The sequence below is a fragment of the Anomaloglossus baeobatrachus genome, chromosome 5, assembly GCF_048569485.1.
Source record: "Anomaloglossus baeobatrachus isolate aAnoBae1 chromosome 5, aAnoBae1.hap1, whole genome shotgun sequence".
Classification (NCBI taxonomy): Eukaryota; Metazoa; Chordata; class Amphibia; order Anura; family Aromobatidae; genus Anomaloglossus; species Anomaloglossus baeobatrachus.
In genome coordinates this window covers 451,979,770-451,989,516 of record NC_134357.1, presented here as the reverse complement: position 1 = coordinate 451,989,516, position 9,747 = coordinate 451,979,770, and the positions used below count along the sequence as shown (strand labels likewise).

At 40.9% G+C, this 9,747-nt stretch overlaps 1 long non-coding RNA gene across 1 annotated transcript; it reads left to right on the top strand.

The window, feature by feature from the left end:
* Nucleotides 1–551: 551 nt before the first annotated feature.
* Nucleotides 552–7,503, top strand: LOC142310310 (uncharacterized). The gene is made up of 3 exons (XR_012754122.1): nt 552–633; nt 7,230–7,310; nt 7,390–7,503. It is a non-coding gene; the product is annotated as an uncharacterized LOC142310310 (long non-coding RNA).
* The last annotated feature ends 2,244 nt before the right edge of the window (nt 7,504–9,747 follow it).

Genomic DNA, 9,747 nt, shown 5'->3' with positions numbered 1-9,747 from the left:
GGTCCACACTATCCTATAAGGGGAGTATTTGTGGGGTGAAGATATCTGGATTTTATATGCAGTGATACACAGGGGCCCACTGCTCTTTACAGTGACTACTTTCTTGTTTTCACTCTTGACTTAGAACAGATCATTTTCACCTTCAGGCCCAGGAGCCTTGTTGTAAGACGCCACAATTTAATTTCTTTCCGTCCTAATACTTGTCTGACAGCTCGAAAACAATCAGGATCCTCATAACAAGCAGCCGGGAGGTGAGAGACGGTGAGAGAATCTCAGGGAACCTTCCAGACTCCTCCCGAGCGCCCGATCCAGACAAGACCAACACCCAAGACACAATTGAGATTCCTCAGATTTTTAAACCTGTTTTTCCTTCTTCTTTCTTGCCAAATCTAAGACACAGCATCTCCCCGAGAACACTTACATAACAGCTCTGAAGGAGACTGCATACGAAATACACAGTGCTCAGGGCAAAGCGGCTGAAAAATCAGCCAAATCCATTTCTACAAAGATATAATGAGCCCCACTGGAGGCAACGTCTATTATCTACAGTGAAAGGCACAGGAAACGCTTGATGCCAGGACCCAACTGTACGCGATTAACGCTACGTGGCACTCAATGGGGCAAACAGTGATGGTAAAAGAAATATATCATTAGGCCAATATTATAGTAGTTATATTCTTGTATATAGGAGCAGTATGATAGTAGTTATATTCCTGTACATAGGGGGAGCATTATAGTAGTTATATGTTTGTATATAGGAGCAGTATTATAGTAGTTATATTCCTGTACATAGGGGGAGCATTATAGTAGTTATATTCTTGTACATAGGGGAAGCATTATAGTAGTTATATTCCTGTACATAGGGGGAGCATTATAGTAGTTATATGTTTGTATATAGGAGCAGTATTATAGTAGTTATATTCCTGTACATAGGGGGAGCATTATAGTAGTTATATTCTTGTACATAGGGGGAGCATTATAGCAGTTATATTCTTGTACATAGGTGGAGCATTATGGTAGTTATATTCTTGTACATAAGAGGCAGTATTATAGTAGTTATATTCTTGTACATAGGGGGCAGTATTATAGTAGTTATATTCTTGTACATAGGGGCAGTATTATAGTAGTTATATTCTTGTACATAGGGGGCAGTATTATAGTAGTTATATTCTTGTACATAGGAACAGTATTATAGTAGTTATATTCTTGTACATAGGAGGCAGTATTATAGTAGTTATATTCTTGTACATAGGGGGCAGTATTATAGTAGTTATATTCTTGTACATAGGGGGCAGTGTTATAGTAGTTATATTCTTGTACATAAGAGGCAGTATTATAGTAGTTATATTCTTGTGCATAGGGGGCAGTGTTATAGTAGTTATATTCTTGACCACATTTATTTAATCGTATGAATGTATATCTTACCATCATATAAAAATAAACACCAGACAATAGACAGTGATTGAAAAATATCAACAGGATAAAAATCAAATTTGAATATCAAGATTTTCTATATATGCAATAGCGTTATCATTTACGATATAGAAATCCTTCTTGTCACCATGGTAGGATCTCAGGGGGCACTCCTCAACAATGTGCTGGATAGTTTGATGATCTGCTCCACAGTCACAGGTCGGAGAGTCTTCTTGACCACAGGAACAGTATTATAGTAGTTATATTCTTGTACATAGGGACAGTATTATAGTAGTTATATTCTTGTACATAGGGGGCAGTATTATAGTAGTTATATTCTTGTACATAGGGGGCAGTATTATAGTAGTTATAGTTTTGTACATAGGGGGCAGTATTATAGTAGTTATATTCTTGTACATAGGAACAGTATTATAGTAGTTATATTCTTGTACATAGGGGGCAGTATTATATTAGTTATATTCTTGTACATAGGGGGCAGTATTATATTAGTTATATTCTTGCACATAGGGGGCAGTATTATAGTAGTTATCTTTTTGTACATAGGGTCATTACTATACTAGTTATATTCTTGTATATAGGGAGCAGTATTATAGTAATTATATCCTTGTACATAGGAGGCAGTATTATAGTAGTTATATTCTTGTACATAAGGTGCAGTATTATACTAGCTATATTCTTGTAAATTGGATGCAGTATTAAAGTGTTTTTTTCTTGTACATAGGCAGCAGTATTATAGTATTCACATTTTTGTAAGGTAGTATACTAATTCTATTCTTGTACGTAAGAGGCAGTAATATATTAGTTATATGCCTGTATTAGTATTAGTATTATATATTAGTATTATATTATATTAGTATATAATATATAGTATTATATATTAGTATTAGTTATATGCCTGTATGATTATGGCAGTCATATATTTAGCATATTTTTGAAAATTGGGTGCAGTATTTCAGAAGTTTGAAGCTGATGCAGTTTTTTCTCCTTTTCTATGACATATACACTGTATATAGTGTAATACTCAGACGATGATGAGCTCAAGTAGTTCAAAAGGAATAAGAAATCGGTGCTACATCTTCAGGTTTTTGGAGAGGAAATGAGAATAAACATTTAGGATATTATTTTGTCTTTCTAATAATCAACACTTTTAGAATCAGATATTTGCTACAATATTTTATGTCAAGGTCATAGTGTTGGAACGTTTGAGTAAAATATTTTGAGAATAAGGGATTATTTTCTTTCTATAAGGCTATTAGAGGCCTCTGTGTGTCCTCCATTCTGTACCCTCGGAGGACACTTGGCCGGTGACAGAAAGCCAGGTCTGGTCACTAGGAGAGAGGAGACAGGAGAAGATTAGCAGCAGAGGACAGGCTCTAGATACAATGTATCAGTGTCTGATCTATCTTGTGTTGCATAATCCCTTTCCTACCTGCTCCAAGACCTGATATGATCTGTGTCCTATTTACCTCCAGGACTGAGCAGCTTCCACAGCTCCCTGGCTCTCTCTACAGGCAGGTCTTGGTATTACAGTGTTTCCTGTCTGTGACACCACAAGTTGTGATCATTTTGTATTATTAGTGACCAATCACTTAAAGGGGTTGTACAGGCAGAATACAACTTTGCCCAGGGGACCGGATGTGGAAAAAATAAACTCAGTCATACTCCTCTAGCACCTGACTGGATCCAGGGCAGGCTGCTCTGTGATCTGCACAGAGACAGGAAGTGGTGATTTCACCGCTCCACCAACTGCCGGACCGCTGCGGTCTGTGATTGGCTGCAGTGTTCAAGTGATTTTAGTGGGTGTTTAATGATGATGTCCTGCTCAAACTCATTATTCTGCTTGTGCAGTCACGGTGTACATACGTTACATTACTTATCCTGTAGTGATCCTGAGTTACACCCTGTATTATACTCCAGAGCTTCACTCATTATTCTGCTCTTAGAGTCACTGTGTACTGTACATACATTACATTACTTATTCTGTACTAATCCTGAGTTACATCTTATATTATACTCCAGAGCTTCACTCATTATTCTGCTCTTAGAGTCACTGTGTACTGTACATACATTACATTACTTATCCTGTACTAATCCTGAGTTACATGTTATATTATACTCCAGAGCTGCACTCACTATTCTGCTGGTGGAGTCACTGTGTACATAGATTATATTACTTATTCTGTACTGATCCTGAGTTACATCCAGTGTCATACTCCAGAGCTGCGCTCACTACTCTGCTGATAGTCACTGTGTACATACATTACATTACTTATCCTGTACTGATATTTAGTTACATCCTGTATTATTATCCAGAGCTGCACTCACTATTCTGCTGATCGAGTCACTGTTTACATACATTACACGACTTATCCTGTACTGATCCTGAGTTACATCCTGTATTATTATCCAGAGCTGCACTCACTATTCTGCTGATGGAGTCACTGTGTACATACATTACATTACTTTCCTGTACTGATCCTGACTCTCAGTTGTGTCATACTCCAGAGCTGCACTCCCTATTCTGCTTTTGGTGTTACTGTGTATATACATTACATTACTTATCCTGTACTGATCCTGAGTTACATCCAGTATTATACTCCAGAGCTGTACTCACTATTCTGCTGATGAAGTCACTGTGTACATACATTACATTACTTATCCTGTACTGATCCTGAATTATATCCTGTATCATAACCCAGAGCTGTACTCACTATTCTGCAAGTTTAAAAACTGAAATTTCCCATCAATTCCTGCTTGTTCAGTGACTGCACAGAACTTGCTCTAGTGTTTTGTATTATGGGAAATGTGGACTTTAAACACTGTATATAATCATATAGAGAGGATTGTAATTTCTCCCTGCATTATGGGAACTCTCAGTCATGTTAAACATTTTTTTTATCCCTGCATTATGGGAACGCAGCACTCAGGGGCCTGTCTGCTCATAAACCTGCTGATGGTTCCCAATAAGAGGTTCTGTTGTATAACACAGGCTGACATCTACAGACTGCAGCGATGAAAACATAAAACAAGATAGCAGTGTTCTATATTCTGTAGATAAACGCTATACACCATGTATCCTATATCGTACATGTAACAAAGCCGCCTGTGTTCTGGATTACTCTACGCTGACAGCTGTCATTTCCTCTTCAGCTATTATTTGGAGGATGACTAAACTGTGATGAGTGATTGGCAAGTCATAGTTACAAGTTTTCTTTGTTTTATTAGTCAAACGGGATGATTTGGTTCAGGTATGAAAAAATCAAATCATCCATGTATAGGGCTAGTGCGGTGCGAGGGATGAATTGATAATAATAGTAGACGGATGTGAGTGGCATTTTGAAGGCATCAATCAAATCCAAACCAGCCCCTATAATGTCTTAATTCCATCATTCCCACTATGTGTATCAGGTGAAGCCTTGAAGTTCATCTCTTTACCTCTCTGCTATCTTCCAGTTTTTACACCTTCCTTTTCTAACCTTTCTGCTTGTGGAGCTGCAAGTTCAGAGCTCAGTGGACATTACCATAAAGCTGCTCCATGTATCCTCTTTAGTGCTGTAGCCATTCTTATTGTAGTTAAAGGCATATGGATTGTTCAAAAGGCCTATTTGAGCCGTTACAGTAACTTTTCAGAATAAGCTGGCCTGTGTGTGCACATAAGGGATACCTCTAATCTGGCCATCATATGACTTGTATCCTGCATTTTCCATCAGTTTCCCCCTCTGTGGATATTATAAAGCAGTACTGAGCTTTGTAGCTGTGAATCCAGCATTGATAGTGTAACCATATTTTCAAGTAACTTTTTCAGAATCCGCTGTTTTGTGTGTGTGCATGAGGAATAACGCTATTTCTGTGTCATGATCCAGGAACGGTATTCTTCGCTCCAGTTTCCTAGATCCGACCTGGTCATGTAAGGGGTTAACTCCTATCAGCCTCAGTCTGGTTTCAGGAGACACTATATCTGGTCGCTGCACTTGCATTCCTGTGCTGGTTATAGTTTTGCTCTGCAGCCTGTGACTGGCTCTGGTGAGATTCCTGTTTGATCTGACTCCTTGTTACCGTGCCCTGTCCTGTACCCTCCCCTGTTCGTCCATCTTTCCCAGTCCCTGATTTCCCACTCCTGTCAGTTGTTTACCCATCCTGGTTCATCCTCCTTTCCATGTTTGTGCTTCCTCACCCGCGGGTCTTGTCTTCTGTTCTCTATGCCCTTTGTGTTTCCCTCTGCATACCTGATCTCCCGGTTTTCGACTTTGGTTCTGTTTTCTCACCTAATTTTGATCCTCCCTTTGCAGTGACTTGACTTTCCTGGCTAGACCCTGACTGCTTGACTACTCTATTGCCCCCTGGTAGTTCACCGGTGAACTGTCTGCTGAAGTTACTCTGCTGAACTTCAGCCTTCTTCTCTTACAGTGTAACTTTGACTCTCCTACACTACTCTGCTGCCACCTAGTGGGGAATACACTGTACTACGTCTTACCTGCCCTTTGTACAGCATGCCATTCTGACCATTATATGTCTTGTACCCTGCATATTCCCTTCTGCAGGCTTTGTCGTAATTTGCAATTGACGCTGAGCTGGTGGGTGGAGACTAGCTGGTATGATGTCTCAGATATTCAGCACAGCACACAGATGTATTCCTGATCTTTGTTCCTGAGCTGACACTCCGACAGAAGCAGCAGTGACATGTGGAAAATTGTATAGACGTACCAAGCAGTGTAGATGTGATTCCAGCTCTAAGGAAAGGAAACAAAAATCTTGTTGCTCAGCATGATCTTTCTATGTCTCCCTCTGTTTGTTATTTCCCACTGTTCCTCACTCCATCCCCACTCCCCATTCTCCATATAACAAGAGGTGTAACATGACACATCACTACAGTGACAGTTCTTTTTGTTTTTGAGCAAGATGGAGCTGAACTTTTTTTTCAGAGTGTGTGATGAATTCAGGAGGTGGTGGGAGGGGATGAGGTGGCTGATAAGTGGAGAAAAAAATTACAGTGTGAAGTGATCATTAGTTCTTATGTGGTTAAGTGCAGAGAGCTGTAAGCTTTTCACTTTTCTTTCAACTGAGCTACAATAACACTTATTGTTTGAATGGCAAGCCGGCTTATTCATTGGTACCAGTTTGTGTTACAAGTGAAATTTTGCTCACTTTTTGGCAGACAGAATGAACAAAAAAACAGCAATTTTTAATTTCATTTTTAACACCATTAAACATTCAGTATAATTGACACATAAAAGGGAATCTGTCAGAACAATGCACATTCTTCTGCAGGAAGACGGCTTTCAAGCTGCGTAGTCATGCCAGTGAGCTGTCAGTCAAACAGATAAAGGTGAGGGACAGGTGAAGGTTAGAGTCAGAGAGGTACAAGCTTGGAAAGTACTCTATTCACACCCAGAGCATTCAAGCCAAAATTCGCATAAGAATGAAAACTGTGACGATTCCGCGACTGGCCAGTTTTCTTAATTAGGCCAGATGTATGGTGTCTTTGTTTGATAAATCAAGAGAAGTTAGCCATTGTTTCATGTCAGACTGACCGGAGCCCTATTGTCTGTAAATGTTGATTGCCTCAGCCCTTCTGACTACAAAATTCAGAGGAAAATTATGCTGTCGGATTGAACTAGTGACCAGTGAGAAAACAGCCATCTCTCTCCCATCGTGTAAGACCCAATACCCTGAAATGAGAACTGAACAATATAAAAATGGCCTCCTCCTGTCAGTCATTTAATTAATTCTGCAAAACTTCAGCCTGGGTTCCAACTCAAGGATCAGAGAACTGCTTCACTTTGTTCATTCTACAGGACTTCAAACTAGGATCCACGCTTCCAGTTCAAAGATCACAGAACTGCTTCACAACTCAACGCTGAGCCCACAAATTCCAGGTTGGGATATTTCAGTCGCCTGGCTATATATCTTGCTGTGCTCGGTCAGCTTCCTAAGCTTGCCACTATCTCCTTTCAGTGTGTGCCCACTAAAAGCGGCGTGCTGCAGGCTGGGATAGTTGGCCCTGGAAGCCCCAAAGTCATGAAGATTCTAAAACTTGACGAGCCAAGGTGAGACATCAAGAAGGGTGAGATGGGTGTCGCTTGTATCATCTTGTGTTCTTGCTGGGAATGTTCGATATGTTTTTGGCTGTTGGTGAACCAATAAAGTCTTACCAGTGTGTGGTTCCCTCACCTTGTGTTGTCTCAGTAGCATTTTACCCATGGGGAAGGAGTACGAGTGTTTAATGGAATGAGCCCTGCTCTAAGCGGTCTTTCTGAAGACAACCAGGCCAGCGGACAAGAGCACCCAATGATCATCATGTCTCCACAACTAAGGGTATGTGCGCACGTTGTGTAAATACATGCAGTTACGCTGCGCTTTGTAGTGCAGCGTAACTGCATGCGTCCTGCGTCCCCTGCACAGTCTATGGAGATTGTGCAGGGGCCGTGCGCACGTGGCGTTTAAGAGCGCAGCGCTTCGACTACTGCCGAAGCGCTGCGTAAAAAGAAGTGACATGTCACTTCTTTCCTGCGCTTTGCCAGCAGCTCCTGCTCTGTCTATGGCAGGAGCTGCAGGCAGAGCGCATGGAATCGGCGCTCACTACGGACATTTCTGCAACGATCTAAAGCGCACATGTGCTCTTCAGATCGCTGCAGAAATTTCTGCAGTGACTGTACGCAACGTGCGCACATAGCCTAAGAACCATTTTTCTGTCAAGGAGCAACAAGTTGCACAAGTAAGGCTTCATTCCCACTTGCGATTAACACAGATGAGTGCAATCCAATAAAACATTGGATTGCGCTTGCACCAGTGTTCAACAATGAGGCAGTGCCCATCTGCTAGTTTTTTCTCATGCTATATCGGCAAGAGAAAAAAAACCGCTCCATCCTGCATTTGGCAGCAAGTCTCACATCACGCACACCCATACAAGTCTATGGGTGCGTGTGAAACATTGGACGACTGCACTCGCATGTCATCCTAGCGCAATGGAGGAAATGGAGAGATTACTCTGTCCCTCTTCTCTGCATCGCAGCCTGAGCCAAGTCTCATTAGCATATGGCATCCTAGGCTCTCGCATCAGATGCTATACATTAGTGGAACTGAGGCCTAAGGTGGATGGGATTATATTTTAGAGAGCAACTTGACCATATACACAGGCTTGAGGAGGATTATTCTGACAAATTCCTTTTAGCTTTATTCTGCAGTTCAACATGATTACTAAGAAACCCAATTTCTATATTTTCTTTTTTCTTTTACTACTTATGCAAATATTTTTTTCTGTTATTATATTCCAAGACCCGTAATGTTTTAGGTTTTTGTGTAACCCTCCCCTTAAGATTCATCAGGTGAGAGGGGGTCTCAGGAGCTGAGATACAGCAGATACTAGCTATATTATATGGGTAGCATCTGTGTATAACAGCTGCGACTGACACCGAGTTCTGGCCGTGGCTATTAACCTTTTAAATGCTGCTGTCAATCTCTGACAGCGGCATTTGAATAGAACATATGCCAATGTGGGGAACCTATGGGTTACTGCGGCAGCCTGTGAAGCTCAGCTGTAGAAGACCAGAATTTTCACTATATCCTGCAAAACCGTGATATTGCAATTTATAGTACAAGCGGAAAGCATTGCGGGATGAAGTCACCTAAGGGGACTAAAATGTTTACTGTATATATATACTGCATATCTCAATATATATATATATGTTTCACGCAAGATTTCTTCACAAATGGCACTCGTACTTCTGACACTGATTACGTTTGATTCTTTTCCTCGGACCACGTGGTCAGCGCAAAATTGGGTAGCCATATCAAACATTTATTCAGGCATTAGATCAAACTCAGCAATGTAAGTCTATGGGTCCATGAAAAAAATTGGACCGCACTCAGATGCCATCCGTTTTACAGACTAATAGGAGAAGGTGGAGAAACGTTTCTGAATGACACCTGGCCAAAATTCGGTGGGTATCGCTGGTACATAGCAGCACAATACAAGTGAATGGGGTAGGGTACTGTGACCTCGACAAACAAGTCACAAAAATCCACCACCATTGGACTTTTTCTATTTTCTTGTCGTATTATCCTCAGGGGCACAATGTGACCTCATTCCTTTGTATTGTGCTGCTATGTAGCAGGGTTACCTAGTGAACTTTAGTACCTCAGAAAAAGTCGCTATGTAGCCCCAGCCTCTGGCAGAATGTAATAGTCTTTGGTATATGGCAGGCATACAAGCCATTGCTAGGCCTCCAGTTGCCATAGCAATCCATCAGCATTTGTTGGGAAGGGACAATAGTGTGACAGAAGGAGTGCTCTATCTCTACCTGTAAAACTCCT